Consider the following 17,312-nt stretch of genomic DNA (forward strand, 5'->3'; position numbering starts at 1 on the left):
TAGTAGAGGTACATGTGCGTACAGCAATCTGGACCACCACCTCTGAAGGTCTCGCTGTGTGGTGGTACGACATGCAGTGTATGGTTTCCATGAGCAATAAAAAAGGCGGAGATGATGTTTATGTTGATCTCTATTCCAATTTTCTGTACGGGTTCCGGAACTCCCGGAACCGAGGTGATGCAAAACTTTTTTGGTGTGTGTATAAGCGCCGCATAATAATAAAATCTATATTACGCCTTTCTCACTTTTTTGACCTTTTCTGCCCACATCCCGTTCCCAATCCATTACATTTGGACGCATTTCTGTATGTCTTTCTTGCATTCACAGGGCCAAATTTGCACGTGTTGGCCAAAATTGGAACTAATTTTTTTCCAGCATAAAGTGGTTCCGCATTAATGCATTAGAGTATCTACGAAGTTTCGCTGCCGTACGTTAATTACAGCCCACAATGGACCTCTGTGATTAGCTGAACTTTAATTAAAAAGACAAGGTGCCTGGAGGATATTCGTTCGTTTCAGTATCTTGGCTCCGGCGAGGATACCACTTATGCAACAGTGTTTTGTTTTTCTCACGATAAATTCGTACCCAGAAAATTTATGTTTTTTGGATCTGCGGGTCGAAAACAACAGACAGAGTTAGGAAATGTGTCCACTGTCTGTATTTGTAACCTTGTTAAAATACACCTGAAGGGCAGCTTTCAAGTCGGCGGCCGAGGTTCAGTTTGGAGTGCACGAATTTATTGACCGGAGGAAACAGCTGAGTCGTGGAATTTCCATACATAATTTCTCTTGTCAAGTGGTATAAATAAGATCACGAGTTGACTTTTTTCACAAATTTACACCTGCATAAAGCTCAGTGAATGCGAAACCGGAAATAACTAATCTCCACATTGTTATTTAGACAACCTGTGTGGAAAACAGTGGTTACTTGCATTTAATACATAGTAAACCGATCTAGAAAACTGAACATAAAAGCCTGACAAATCGGGGAAATGTAACGACATTATCCATTTATCGACAGTACTATGTCAATGCATGAATATCGATATTATTTCTACGAAGATCAATTTGGTCTTTGCACAAGGTATCTAAAGATAAAACTAAGATAAAGGCTTTCCACGGTATGGAACATGTAAGTGCAAAAATAATAACTGATGATAAATCGCTAGAACAAATAAATACTTTTAAATACAAGCAATATTGTGGATATTTAGCCCAGTTGTCCATCGTGTGATTATTGCAGCAACATTTTTCGGGTTAACATATTCCATTTTCAAGTGGTAAAAACAAGGAAACCAGATAAAACAATCCTTATACCGACAGAGATATAAGGATTACAAACTTCCTGAGTAATAACCCACCTCAAAATTTTTTATGCCATTAGGCCTTGTCACAACTTAAAAACAAGCTGCACACTTGCATTGTCAACTCAAAATTCAAAACATAAAACATACAACTCCACAAACTGGTGCATCCACCGTTCCCGAGGCCCAGTTACAAACTAAAAGCCGCTGCAATCACCTACCAACAACGATTTAACTTAAAACGTAATGCTCGAGACCAACGATACTACTGTCTGTCATAAAATCTTTGTGAAATGCCTGCATGATCCTAGCCCATTCGAACTAAAAAGTACCTCTACGCTGCAATCTGAATGGAAATAGCATGCGAAAATCCTATTTCACCGGGTAAAATACATTGGTGGTTGCTTCTTAAGGAGAATATCGCTAAAGTGTGCCTAGAAATGCCCTATAGACACTTCTGTCCTCTCATTTAAAGCGCCGACGCACTCCTCTTGCAAGGCACAATAAATCTATACCTCCTCTAAATTTGACAGCAACGAGAGCAACCACCCAGTTTCTTCAACGTGCAACACCCTCATGCTTTTCGTTACATACGCAACGAATGCTGCTCATTCTTGAGGTACTTTCCTACAGCCGACGAGCCGTTCTTTCTATTACGCTCTTTAAATCTAACTTTAAAATTCCATCCCGTTTGCCCCACATATCTCGCTCGCCATTCCTGACATTTCACTTCAGTTAACTTCCGATTCCCTCACCCAGTTGTCATCTGTGTCGATATTATACCTCAGCCTCTGTCCTAATTTGTTGTCTGTCTTGAAAGCAATTCTAACTCCTTTCTTGCTAAACAACCTCTCTAATTTATGTGAGATGGTCCCCCAATACGGCATGACTCTATAGTTGTCTGGATTTTCATAATTTTCTAGTTACTACGCCTAACTGCTACATCCAACCGATCTATCAAGCCTGTGTCAAAACCATTTTCTACCGCTGTTTGTCTAAGGGTTGCGGGCTTTCTAAAAGCAAATGAACGAAATGAGGATGGCCCTCATACATGTTCCCTCCGACTCAACGTTGCAATATTAAAAGTTTTGGCTGGTTTCGTTGTCTAGGGGCTGGGATACGTAGTGCCACATTACGGGCCACTACAGTACACGATATGAATACACACATGAATCAAATGGTCGAAGATTTCTATCACTCGGCAATTGCGAATTATGAATGTAACATATAAATTTATAATTGAAAGATAGCAACTAAATAAAATCTGCAGGTACTATATTAACGACTTGAAATGATGAGTACGATAGTAGAAATACTTTTGAGAATGTGGTATATTTCTGCAAAAGACTTATTGGTGTCGATGGTCCAGCAATTATATTAAATATTATTTGAATAACAGGGAAACGATGGATTCCCACTGCACGTAATTAGTTATGAACGACAACATAGCTCGCGAGATATTCACTTCTAATCGCACACTACGTCTTCACTGTAGAAGCCACGGAAATCTCACAAGTGCACAAGTCTGCACTCCGAAGTATTTTTATCTGTTGCGACGACGCGCAAACCGCTCCACATTCTCCAAGTCTCTCCGCGACTGCGCGTCCGTCGCGCCGCCGCGTCCAGCACTTTCCGTGTCCTGTGCGGCGACTGTCCCGCTCTGCCCCCTGTCCTCTCCGGAAACCCATGCTCTCCTCCCACTTCCACCCAGTCTCCCCACTGACGAGCGCTGTGATTGGCTAGAGCCCTCCTGCCATATCTTCAAGTGAATGCACATTCACAAACATAATGAAACACTTTCTAAATACTGGATTTACATTTAAATAACTTGAAATTAAATAAATATTCCTACGCTGGACCATAAACACGCTGTAACACACATTATTAAATACATAAACAATTAAATAAACATATATCAAAGAAAAGAACCGAAAGGTAGGCCAGGAGCCTAATGTCTCTGCGCTTTCTAACACACAGTAAATATTTAACCAGTTTCTTCATGAGTAGTATATATCGGATATAAACAAAGACACAGATGAATAAATATGTTTATAAGCATGCTGCTACCGTTTTTTCGTGTAACTGTGCAGTATTTATGGCCTGACGCAATCGATAGTAATTGGCCACTTTGACCTCCAATAACTCATGTACTAGTCAAGTTACATACCTATAATTCATACCAGTTTAGGTTTACACTAACAGCTTTCTAAAGACACGACGATCGACGAAATCGGACGAAGCGTTTAGATTTTGGAAATTCGTTGCTGGGTGTTACTTGTATAATTTACTGTCAGATACTAAACTTTAAACCAATAAAGATATTGAAAATCTGATAACACCATCAGAATCGTCGTGCAAATAATAGTAATGTACATGTTTCTTTTTGAGGTACCATGATTCATCTGGCTACTATTAATTTCTATACGAACTGTAAAATATCTGCCATGATGGTTTCACAAAGTCCGCCATCTTTGGCACTCCCGGCGTGTCCCCTTCACCGACACAGCGTCGCTATGGAATTCCCAGCCACGCGGCTGATGGACCACGTTGTCCAGCCATTGTGCAGTCTGAGCGGTGGCCGCCAACTCTGGACCTAGAATATTTCCTGGGTGCCACAACTCGCCCATTGCCTCACAGGGTTTTCATTTCCTCATTCTCCTTTTCCGGACTTTGAGGTATGGAATGACCCCTGTGCACCACATTTGTCCGCATCTCGTGGTCGTGCGGTAGCGTTCTCGCTTCCCACGCACGGGTTCCCGGGTTCGATTCCCGGCGGGGTCAGGGATTTTCTCTGCCTCGTGATGACTGGGTGTTGTGCGCTGTCTTTAGGTTAGTTAGGTTTAAGTAGTTCTAAGTTCTAGGGGACTGATGACCATAGATGTTGTCCCATAGTGCTCAGAACCATTTGCACCACATTTTTGAAAAATGATGATTTATGTTTATGGGGGTGGCATGAGGACTTACCAGTAACCGTCCCTTAAATTCGATGCCTGGAATGTGAGGCCTTGTATATCACACACAATGGTCAAGAATAGAAACTGCAATTTTCCAACAGCTGGTAGGTACTAGAAATTGCACTCTCCTCTAAAATGTTAGAAAAGAGAGAGTACTGAAATGTTATGATGTGATGGCAGTACCAGTCCTAACGTATTGGGTCAGAGACATGGACTGTAACCGCCAGTCAAAGGAAGAGGACTGGGGCAGGAGAAATAAGATTCCTGAGACCTCTAGCTGGCTGCAAACTCATAGATCGGATAAAAAATAGTGAAATAAAGAACGAACTGGGTGCCAAAAGCATACCTCAGAAAATAGAGGAATACAGAAAGAAATGACACGAACACTTTCAAAGGATGTCAGAAGACCGAATACCTAAATTAATAGACAAATATACATCTCAAAGGGAAAGGAATGTTGGGCATCCAAAGAAGAGATGGAAAGATCAGCTGCATTCTACTTGAAATTGGATCAGGCAAGGATGCCTAAACGAAGGGTGAGTGTGATGATGATTTCTACTACGTATAGATATTGTCGATATATCGACATCTAAATCTACATAACTGCTCTTCAATTCACCCTGAAGTGCTTCACAGACTTTCAGTCTATTTCTCTACCGTTCCACTCTCGAACAGCGCACGGGAAAAACGAACACTTAAATATTTCCATATGAGCTCTGATTTCTCACTTTTATTACTAGGTCATTTCTCCCTATGTGGATGGGTGCCAACTAAATATTTTCGCATTCGAAGGAGAAACCTGGTTATTGAAATTTCGTGAGTAGATCTCGCCGTAAAGAAAAACGCTTATGATTTGTTGATTGCAGCCCCAACTCACGTATAATGTCTGTTCTACTCTCTCTCTCCTATTTGGCGATAATACAAAATTAGTTTCCCTTCTTTCATCTGTTTCAATGTACTTCTTCTAGCCCATCTAGTAAGGATCCTACACCGCGCAGCAGTACTCCACAAGAGGACGGACAAGCGTTGTGAAGATAGCCTCTTTAATAGATCTGTTGCATTTATAAGTGTGCTGCTAATAAAAGGCAGTCTTAGGATTGCCTTATTCACAACATTTTCTGTGTAATGGTTCCAGTTTAATTTTTCACAATTATAATCTCTAGGTATTCAGTTGCATCAACCTTTAAATTTGTACGATTTATGGTGTAATCTACGTAAATTTAACGGATTTTTTTGGGTACTCATGTGGTGGCCCTCACACTTTTTACTGTTTAGAGTCAATCGCCACTTTTTTCACCAGACAGAAGACATGAGACAACGTGTCTAACTCATTTTGCAGTAGGTTTTGAACTTCTGATGATTTTGCTAGACGGTAAATGATAGCATCATCTGCAAAAAAGTCTGAGAGGGCTGCCCAGATTGTCTCCCAAATACATGCTTGAGATAAAAAGTAGTGGCAACACGGTTATAATTCGTACCAGACTTATTGAAAGACGTTCACTTATTATATGCCCTCAATATAATTGCCCCGCAGCTCCATCACCTTCCCCCACAATGATGGAAGGCATAGTACACAGTCAGCACAAGCGTCTCTGTCGATGTCTCGCAAGGACCTCCCTATGGCACGAATTATGTCTTCTTTTGTGTTGTAGCACCGTGCCGTAAAAGATCCCATCATTTTGGCAAACAGGTCGTAACTGCACAGATTCATATCGTGTGAATACGGTGGATGTTCCAGGGTCTCCCATCCCCACGTATACAAGTTTCACTGTGTGACATCGTGCTAGTGCCGTGTTACAAATAGGTACGGCCAAACTCTCAGGAAACATTACTCACACACAAATAAAGAAAAGATGTTATGTGGACATGTGTCCGGAAACGCTTAATGTCCATGTTAGAGCTCATTTTAGTTTCGTCGGTATGTACTATACTTCCTCGATTCACCACCAGTTGGCCCAATTGAAGGAAGGTAATGTTGACTTCGGTGCTTGTGTTGACATGCGACTCATTGCTCTATAGTACTAGAATCAAGCACATCAGTACGTAGCATCAACAGGTTAGTGTTCATCACCTACGCTCAATGGAGCACGTTATCATGATTTCATACGGGATACTCTACCTGTGCTGTAGAACATGTGCCTTTACGCCGGCCGGGGTGGCCGAGCGGTTCTAGGCGCTGCAGTCTGGAACAGCGCGACCGCTACGGTCGCAGGTTCGAATCCTGCCTCGGGCATGGATGTGTGTGCTGTCCTTAGGTTAGTTAGGTTTAAGTAGTTCTAAGTTCTAGGGGACTGATGACCTCAGAAGTTAAGTCCCATAGTGCTCAGATCCATTTGAACCATGTGCCTTTACAAGTACGACACAATATGTGGTTCATGCACGATGGAGCTCCTGCACATTTCAGTCGAAGTGTTGGTACGCTTCTCAACAACAGATTCGGTGACCGATGGATTGGTAGAGGCGGACCAATTCCATGGCCTGCACGCTCTCCTGACCTCAACCCTCTTGACTTTCATTTATGGGAGCATTTGAAAGCTCTTGTCTACGCAACCCCGGTCCCAAATGTAGAGACTCTTCGTGCTCGTATTGTGTACGGCTGTGATACAATACACCATTCTCCAGGGCTGCATCAGCGCATCAGGAATTCCATGCGACAGAGGGTGGATGCATGTATCCTCGCTAACGGAGGACACTTTGAACATTTCCTGTAACAAAGTGTTTGAAGTCACGCTGGTACGTTCTGTTGCTGTGTGTTTCCATTCCATGATTAATGTGATTTGAAGAGAAGTAATAAAATGAGCTCTAACATGGAAAGTAAGCGTTTTCGGACACATGTCCACATAACATATTTTATTTATTTGTGTGTGAGGAATGTTTCCTGAAAGTTTGGCCGTACCAGGTACAAAAAGGTACGGCCAAACTTTCAGGAAACATTCCACACAAATAAATAAAATATGTTACGTGGACATGTGCCATTTCGATATCAAGAGCCGACATTAATATTTTATATTTTTTTCGGAATTTTCGTTAAATATTTGAAACTGTTCTTTTGATATTATAGTAGAACATAATTTTACTAGTGTTACTAATCTTTAAGCTTTCACCAGGTCCAGTCTTTTTCTTTGACTGTATGGAACAGGCACAGGTGGCACTTAGAAAAAGTTCGATTGCGCTGGGGGTGGGAGGGGGGAGGGGCAGATGGCTGTATGAATATAGTAATATTTCCAATGTGAAGAAATTACACACCAGTTGCGTTAAAAAAAGTTTTTTACGCATCTAGTGTGCTATTCCTTCACATCGGGCTCTTCAGAAGCAGTTGCTGAAAATGATGAACAAAAATCTAGATGACAAGATTGGTCTTTGCGGTTGGCGGGGGCGTGTGAAGAGAAACGCTGACGTAATCGGCGCTCAGCGCTACCAATAGAAACAGCGATGTTTAACTTCACAACGCAGTTTTGACAGTGCCACTGCTAGGTCGCTGACGTATGCGGAAATGAAAAGAACATGGTAGTCGACATGAAGTGTTCCGGACATATCCGATTTGTGAACGGAACCATCAGTCGCCTTTTATCGTGACACTTACATGCCGTTAGCATCGTTAGCAAAGTAGTTATCACCAGGCGTGAAAGTCCATTGCTTTCCTTTCAGTTCTTGCTCTAAGGCGTTTAAGCAGTCTGCTAGCTTGTTGATGTACAGAATATCTACTAATAAATCAGTACTTGAATGTTGTTGTTGTGATCTTCAATCCAAAGACTAGTTTGATGCTGCTCTCCATGCTGCTCTATCCTGTGCAAGCCTTTTCATCTCCAAATAACCACTGCAACCTATATCCTTCTGCTGTCTCTGTTTACTGTATTCATCTATTGGCCTCCCTCTACGGCTTTTATCCCCCCCCCCCCTTCGCTTCACTCCGGTACTAAATTGGTGATCCCTTGATGTCTCAGAATGTGTCCGGCCAACCGACCCCTTCTGCTAGTAGTCAGGCTGTACCACAAATTTCTCTTCTCTCCAACTCTATTCAGTACCTCCTCATTAAATTCTTCACTTGTGTTGTCATATAGTCCGTAGTTGCTTTACAATTCTTGGGAGTATTTCTGTTCTGTCGTTGCGATAACTAAAAAAGCGTAGTTGTAATGACAGAACAAAAATACTCTCAAGACCTCCTTATTAGTTACTTGATCTACTCATCTAATCTTGAGCATTCTTCTGTAGCATCACATTTCTAAAGCTCCTATTTTCTTCTTGCCTAAACTGTTTATCGTCCATATTTCACATCCACAAATGGTTAGAACCCATACAGATACCTTCAGAAAAGACTTCCTGACACTTAAATCTGTACTCGATGTTAACGAATTTCTCTTTTTCAGAAACGCTTTTCTTGCCATTGCCAGTCTACATTTTATACCCCCTGCTTCGACCAACATGAGTTACTTTGCTTCCCAAATAACAAAATTCATTTACTAATTTAAGTGTCTGATTTCCTAATATAATTCCCTCAGCATCATCTGATTTAATTCGACTACATTCCATTATCCTCGTTTTGCTGCTGTGCATCCGATGTTTTTATAGGCCGATACGTCGATATTTTGTCCGTCAGTACATCGTTAGTTTTTTGATGTATCGCGGACCGACTTTGATACTATTTTAAACATCGATAAATCGGATTCCCGATATTCTAAAAAAATATCAACAGCCCTACATTGCACATTGTCATGAAGTATAACGCGTGCAGCGCCAGAAGGAAACATTGTTAAGTGCTTCGACGACGTGCCACTTTAGTCTTGGTTCGTGCACATTGTTCGTCTTTCCTAGACATACTGTTAGGGCACTTGAACTGCTCGCCCGCATCTTCAGACAGTTACGCACAGCAGCTCACTCATAGCAGTCACAGCTCCCTGCACTTCTTCAACTCATCTTCTGCTGTCAGCTATAGGCAGTGGGCCTGCCACGTGACACACATCCTTCATGTTACGGCAGTGTTACCACTACTTTTTATCCAACCCAAGTACTTTACATAGATCAGGAACAGCAGAGGGCCTGTAACACAGCCTTGGGGAACACCAGATACCTCTTCTCTTTCATGCAACGACTTTCTGTCAGTTACTACGAACTGTGACCCACAGGAAATCGCGAATCGAGTCGCACAACTGTGATGTTACTCCATAATGCCGTGTCTTCTCTAGCTCCACAAGGATCTTGTAAGCTTTCTCATTCATAGACGTGTTGCTGTTTCCTACTATTCTACCAATTAGGGTAACATGCCATTTACTTCAAATATAAATGTTCCTATCTGGTTGTTGCAATTCACTACACCACTTATTACTACCCCGAGATATGGATGTCACAGCACTGATGCCAACTGAACTCCGTAGTCAAATTTTGTCTTTTTATCCCAATGTTTCTTGAGGTGGTCAACTTTACGTTACCTTATTCTAAGCGGAGGTTGGCATCAGGTGCAATTTTGTCAAGGTCTAACACTCATGGTAGTTAACATTGTAATCATCATCAACAGGATTAGCTGCTATGTGACATGCAGGACTCTTCACGATTTCATGCTTGGAAGTCCATGCGTCACTGACGTAAATCAAGGTTGGTAATTTCCTCTGCTGGCAATTGTTTCTCATGCACATCGGAAGCTTAGCCCAAGTCAGTGCACTCCAGATTGCACTACTCTTTCCTTTAATTCTCTTCCTACCTCGACAATTATTGTCTCTAACTACCTTATATGTAAATTGTGGCAACTGGTTCTCTAACTTTTCGGGTAGTTTCTATTTTCTCTCGCTGTTATGATTATACACTGCTTTGTTTGTATTAGAATGTATTTTGTCGTTCCCGGGTTCGATTCCCGGCGGGGTCAGGGATTTTCTCTGTCTCGTGATGTGATGTCCTTAGGTTAGTTAGGTTTACGTAGTTATAAGTTCTAGGGGACTGATGACCATAGATTATAAGTCCCATAGTGCTCAGAGCCATTATTTTGTCGTCTACATCCAAGTCTACTGCAACAAGTTCTTCAACTCGTTTCTGGGATTCGTCTACAACAGTGGCTATAAATACAATGTCACCAGCAAAACGAAGATGGTTAAATATATTCAGCCAACACATATTACTGCCTAGTTTCTTTCAGTTTGTCGTTGTTGTTGTTGTGGTCCTCAGTCCGAAGAATAATTTGAAGCAGATCTACATGTTACTAAGCCTCTTCAACTGTGCATAACCACTGAAACCTATATTCCTTTGAGACGGCTTTCTGTTCTGAAGCCTTGGCCACCGTCTGCCATTTCGACATCTCACACTTTTGTCCATCACCAAATCGACAATTGCTTGATGTTTCAGCATGTGTCCTATCAACCGATCCCTTCATTTGGTCACGTTGCCTCACAAATTTCAGGACTTCCCATTTCGGTTCAGTACCTTACCATTCGTAATTCAATCAACTCAAATAATCTTCTGCATTGTTCTATAGCACAAGATTTCGAAGCTTCTGTTCCCTCCTTGTCTGAACTATTTATCGTCCACATTTCGCTTTCATAGAAGGTTAGATTCCAGATAAAAGCCTCCAGAAAAGACTTTCTATCGTTTAAATTTGTGTTCAGTTTTAACGAATGTCTCTTTATGAGAAATGTCTTTCTTTGCTATTGCCCGTGTGAATTTTATATCCTCTTTATTTCGCCCATCTTCAGCTAGGTTGCTCCACAAATAGCAAATGGCATCTACTGCTTTTAGGGTCTCATTTCCTAATCTAATTCCTCTGTGTCGTCTAGTTTAATTAGATTACATTTCATTGCCCTTGTTTTACTTTTTTATATTTATCTTATAGCGTCTTTACAAGACACTGTCCATTCTGTTCAACTGATGTTCCAAATCCTTTGATATCTCTAACAGAATTACAATATCACTGGTAAACCTTTAAGTTCATATTTCTTCTCCCCGAACTTTTAATTCCCTTTCCAAATTTCTCATAGCTTGTAAACAGCAGAAGTACTGTCATTCTCCAGAACGACGTCGTATTTCTACTGAACAATGTGAAGTTTTATTCTCTGCATATCCAGCCAAATGTGGAACGTAGGAAACTTGTATGGAATACAATATTGTCATTACTTAACGTACCAAATGAGCCACCACAAGTGCAATTTAAGAGAAAACCACACATACGTGTGAATAAAGCCTCGAAGACTGTAAAACTTATTTCCAACACAGAAGAAACCAATTCCACAACTGTTGCTACATCTGAACAACAAACGACAAAAATCTTCAATGCATACGCTTTTAAAGCAAAAATAATTACATTTGCAGTGCCGCTCCCCCTCAGTAAGTCCCCATCGATTTCTTCACTCACTCGGTTTTACCGCCGTTTGGAACTCTCCGGCCTAGAGTGCCGATCGTCCGCTGTCTCCGTGTTTGCCAGTCTGGGCGCGGCGCGGCGCTGCGGTCGTCGGCTACGGCGCGCTTCTGGTGCAGACCGGTTGTTTCCAGTTACACCGGCGGAGGGAAAGGACATGCTGTTGGCTGGAGTCTGGAGGCTTCTAGAGGAACGCGGGACAGCAGCTTGTTTGCTCCCGGCAGAGCGTGGGGGGCGTTCATCAGGCGGCGCTGTTTGCTGCCAGCACCTGAGCTCATTTGTTCATGCATACGAACGATTTTCTTATTTTTTACGTTTTGTGGGCTCTTGAACTAGTGGAAGTTCTCGGTACATAACGAGTTACTTAACAGCGAGCTGTAGTCCGTATAACACGAGCATAGGAAGGCAGGTAGTAAGCAGCGTTTCCAGCAGATACTTCTGGCTATGAGCAGTGACTAAAATTCAGTCAATGAAATGAATGGTGTGAACGGGGACAAAACCAACAAAAAGGCAATGACATGATACGATAGCAGTGAAAAACTTCCAGATATGCTTAACCAGCAGTGTAATGAATATGCCATGAAAAATGAAAATTTTTGCCGCAATCAGAATTTCCAGCATTTTACGTACAGTTGCCTTCAGCATTAACCTAGCGACTCAGTATTTCATTGTCACTGACGTTTTCTCTTATTTCGCTAGAAGAACACAAGCAGCCTGCATGTTCAGCATTTATCAATGAATTTCGGTGATATAGTTTCGTGTTATTGCAGCTTTATTCCTTTCACCTCAGATGATATCATTTCGTCACAGAATTAATTCACCTGGTGGAACTTCCTGGCGGATTAAAACTGCTTACCGGACCGAGAATCGAACTCGGAACGTTTGCCTTTGGCGGGCAGGTCAGTCGTGCTTGGGTAGCTCAGTCGGTACAGCGCTTGCCCACGGAAGACAACGGTCCAGAGTTCGTGTCTCGGGCCGGCACACATGTTTAATCTGCCAGCAAGTTTCATATCAGCGCACACTGCAGCGTGTAAATTTCATTCAATTCAACTGGTGTTTCTATATCTTGTGTCAGGGTAAGCCAAATTGCTCCACCAAACCCGTTCCCCCATTAGTGCTTATTGCCAGGCAGTCGGTGATAGAACATCTAGTAACAGCAATAGAAAATCGTAGCAGGAAACATCAGTGATAACTGAAAATTTGATTTGGACTTGGAGGAGTGCTCAGGTAGACTGATGTTTGGGAGACTGCTATCAAAAGATACGTAATTCGAGTTAGAGCCCCAGTCCGAAAAAAGTTTTCGTTTCTCACAACATGTTCATTACTGATATAAGCAAATGTGATGCCATGCTCACAATCAGAAGCAATTCATCCAGCATCGTAGGCTGTTGACCAAAAATTTAGGTAATTTATTTAGCTCATGGCTAGCTACGCATCCCACAAGGAATTACAGTACATATACAGATGTTTAGCACATAGAAAAAAAAAAAGTCATGGTTGATTGAATTTAAAATATTTACAAAGCACAGAAAGTCCCAGGCTTGTGTCAAACAGATGAACATACCCAGTTAATGCCTTAATTGCTAACAAGAACTTCTTCGGATCGCCAGAAAAGGACTGATTTGGGCACGTACGTTTGGTGCGCTGAACAGTTTGTCGTTCTGTACCACAGTCACAGCTGAGCGATGTTTTTAATCCCCGTTTGCACATCTTCCACTGTTTGCCCTTACTCTATTGAGTGCAGATCGTATCTTGCGATGATCTTGATACCATGGTGATCTGATCAAAATGCAGGACATCCGCAGCTATTCTGGGGTTGCGTTGTTATGCCATATTTCTATCCATCTGTCTGCTGTTGTTGCTCCTTTGTCGGCTGTTCTTTTATCGCGAGATCGAAAATCGGTGACACTGCTGGATGTGTGCAGTGTTTGGCCAGACAACGTTTCTCTGCTTATCAGACGCAGCGGGAATGTTTCTCTTTTATGCTATCTTTAACAGGTGTTGGGCGTAGAATGCATATCGGCTAACTGTATTGCAAAAGTCTCTCAAGCGCCGGCTTACAAAGCTGATAGGCCTAGATTGCACTTGAGATCAAAGGCTTTAGTGCCACTCATGTCCATGCTGTCCACGCCCTTTTAACTTAGAAATCCCAGGCAGTGCTTGACTACATCTAGGAACTACCAAATCTTGGTCATTTCACAGGGTCTGGAATATGACTTCAGTGTTAACGCAACCCAGAGGCGAAAATGTTATACTCAGCGGTCTGCGCAAATACATTCCAACCAATAATAGACAATAGAGACCCGCCCTGGTTTAATGGTACCATTAGGAGACTGCTGCGAAAACAAAGACTGCTGTCCTCTGATGGAGAATAATTAATAGCAGCTCGTGCATCCATAAGAAGGGACGCACAAAAAGTCAATGGACGGATCCAACTAAACGTTCCATTTAGTCTCTCGTGGATCCGTCTGGCGTCAGAACTGAAGACAGCAGACAGAAGGCAGAATTTTAATTGTGAATTCAATCAAGAGCTTACTACCGTACCCAACTGTACTCAGCGACATGGACGTTGGAGCCCAGGTCACTCGTGTTTTCGAAAAGGATAAATTACAGACAAATATGGTTGATATCTATCTAACGGAGGTTACTAAAGTATATTCTAAGCTCAAACATTATGGCGTCGGGAGGGAAAGAAAGTTCTCTTGTGGAATCAGTACGGATTCAGGATAAACTACTCGTGTGCAATACAGCTTGCTTTATTCATAGGCGATGTCTTGCGGACAGTGGATGCAACTGAGCGCGTAGATTCCGAGTTTCCCGATTTCCGAAACGAGTTCCACACTGTTCTACATCTTCCACAAGTAAGCAAGAAGCGGACGTACGGAGAATATTCACTAATGTCTCATTGGACGGAAGAATATTTGACTAATAGAACACTCTGCGTTATGCTGGACGGTGTATGTTCTGCGGAAACTAAAATAAATCGGGTGTGTCCTGAGGATGTGTAATTCGCCCTCCAACGGTCTCAGTATGAAGGGTTAGTATAAATGATTCGTCGTATTTCAAAGCACTGTTTGTTGACAAGTATATGACGTACAAAGACGAGTGGTACACAGCCCTGGATCTACGATATTTTCGAACCGGGGCATGAACATGATGTGGCGCTTGAGACAGGAAGCCAAAAATAAAAAATAAATCGATTTTTCAAGAATATGTTCGTTTTTAGCGCCCATCTTTCTGAAGAGTTTGATGTATAAAACATTTATGTTCGAGGAAATGTAAGACATGTTATTTAGTCTTTTAAGTGCGCCAAAGTGCACAGTTACACCTCAGGTAGTCTGAATCTATGAATTTCATTAATAATTATAACAACGCTTATTATTCACACTTCCAATTAACCATATAGAAAACAGCGATTGGTATTCACCCATTCGGGTTTATTCGCCTCAGCTCGAATAGATCTGTCCTCTTTCGTCTGCGTAAAAGTTTTTCATTCCTTGATGCGAAGGGGATTCCCCTGGCAGAGACATCACTTAGAGTACGCACACATTTAAAAATCAACTTATGATTCGTTCAGAAATCAATTTAGAATGAGTTCAAAAATGTTCAAACACCGATAGGGATGCGTTTAAAAATAAGATGAATAGTCGATAGACCAACGTGCGCTGGATGCTAGGCGCTTTGTGAATCAAGGTTTTTTTCATCAAGAATATGAATTTGGCGCCCCCTGAAATTTCCACCCGGGGCTGATATCCCAGTTTTCCCCTATCCCGCCCCCACCCCTAGATTCGGGCCTGATGATACATGAAAAGATAGATGCGCTTATCAAGTTTAGGAAGCCCGCATCGTGGTTCACTTGCACGCCTCAAGGCAGGCCTGTGACGGCACTCTACAAGATGACGAAAATACAAGAGAAAGTCTCTATATACTGCAGTTGTGATTGTTGCCATAAATGACTACTGACTCCTCGACTTTCGTCTTTCAGCAGAGAACTGGGTCGTGTTCTGCTGTGTGGTCATGCCCCCTCGCCCCCTCCCTCGCCCCCAGGTCACCAGATCTCGCGCCGTGTGTGATGCACAAAGGGTTGAGCAAAATTCCACTTGCTGCAATGAACGGTAGCCCTGTTCAAATTTGGATAAATGTACAACACAAGTATAACAAAGAGAAACAACCTGATAGTACCTGGTTACAAGATTAGCGGCGGGCATAAAATGTGTATTTAGCTGTAATAGTAAGAGCCGGTATGAAATACACTCCTGGAAATTGAAATAAGAACACCGTGAATTCATTGTCCCAGGAAGGGGAAACTTTATTGACACATTCCTGGGGTCGGATACATCACATGATCACACTGACAGAACCACAGGCACATAGACACAGGCAACAGAGCATGCACAATGTCGGCACTAGTACAGTGTATATCCACCTTTCGCAGCAATGCAGGCTGCTATTCTCCCATGGAGACGATCGTAGAGATGCTGGATGTAGTCCTGTGGAACGGCTTGCCATGCCATTTCCACCTGGCGCCTCAGTTGGACCAGCGTTCGTGCTGGACGTGCAGACCGCGTGAGACGACGCTTCATCCAGTCCCAAACATGCTCAATGGGGGACAGATCCGGAGATCTTGCTGGCCAGGGTAGTTGACTTACACCTTCTAGAGCACGTTGGGTGGCACGGGATACATGCGGACGTGCATTGTCCTGTTGGAACAGCAAGTTCCCTTGCCGGTCTAGGAATGGTAGAACGATGGGTTCGATGACGGTTTGGATGTACCGTGCACTATTCAGTGTCCCCTCGACGATCGCCAGTGGTGTACGGCCAGTGTAGGAGGTCGCGCTCCCCACACCATGATGCCGGGTGTTGGCCCTGTGTGCCTCGGTCGTATGCAGTCCTGATTGTGGCGCTCACCTGCACGGCGCCAAACACGCATACGACCATCATTGGCACCAAGGCAGAAGCGACTCTCATCGCTGAAGACGACACGTCTCCATTCGTCCCTCAATTCACGCCTGTCGCGACACCACTGGAGGCGGGCTGCACGATGTTGGGGCGTGAGCGGAAGACGGCCTAACGGTGTGCGGGACCGTAGTCCAGCTTCATGGAGACGGTTGCGAATGGTCCTCGCCGATACCCCAGGAGCAACAGTGTCCCTAATTTGCTGGGAAGTGGCGGTGCGGTTCCCTACGGCACTGCGTAGGATCCTACGGTCTTGGCGTGCATCCGTGCGTCGCTGCGGTCCGGTCCCAGGTCGACGGGCACGTGCACCTTCCGCCGACCACTGGCGACAACATCGATGTACTGTGGAGACCTCACGCCCCACGTGTTGAGCAATTCGGCGGTACGTCCACCCGGCCTCCCGCATGCCCACTATACGCCCTCGCTCAAAGTCTGTCAACTGCACATACGGTTCATGTCCACGCTGTCGCGGCATGCTACCAGTGTTAAAGACTGCGATGGAGCTCCGTATGCCACGGCAAACTGGCTGACACTGACGGCGGCGGTGCACAAATGCTGCGCAGCTAGCGCCATTCGACGGCCTACACCGCGGGTCCTGGTGTGTCCGCTGTGCCGTGCGTGTGATCATTGCTTGTACAGCCCTCTCGCAGTGTCCGGAGCAAGTATGGTGGGTCTGACACACCGGTGTCAATGTGTTCTTTTTTCCATTTCCAGGAGTGTATGACGTTCACGAAATATCAGTACCAGGGTAGGCGAATGAAAG

Source organism: Schistocerca nitens, chromosome 2 (genome assembly GCF_023898315.1).
Source record: "Schistocerca nitens isolate TAMUIC-IGC-003100 chromosome 2, iqSchNite1.1, whole genome shotgun sequence".
Lineage (NCBI taxonomy): Eukaryota > Metazoa > Arthropoda > Insecta > Orthoptera > Acrididae > Schistocerca > Schistocerca nitens.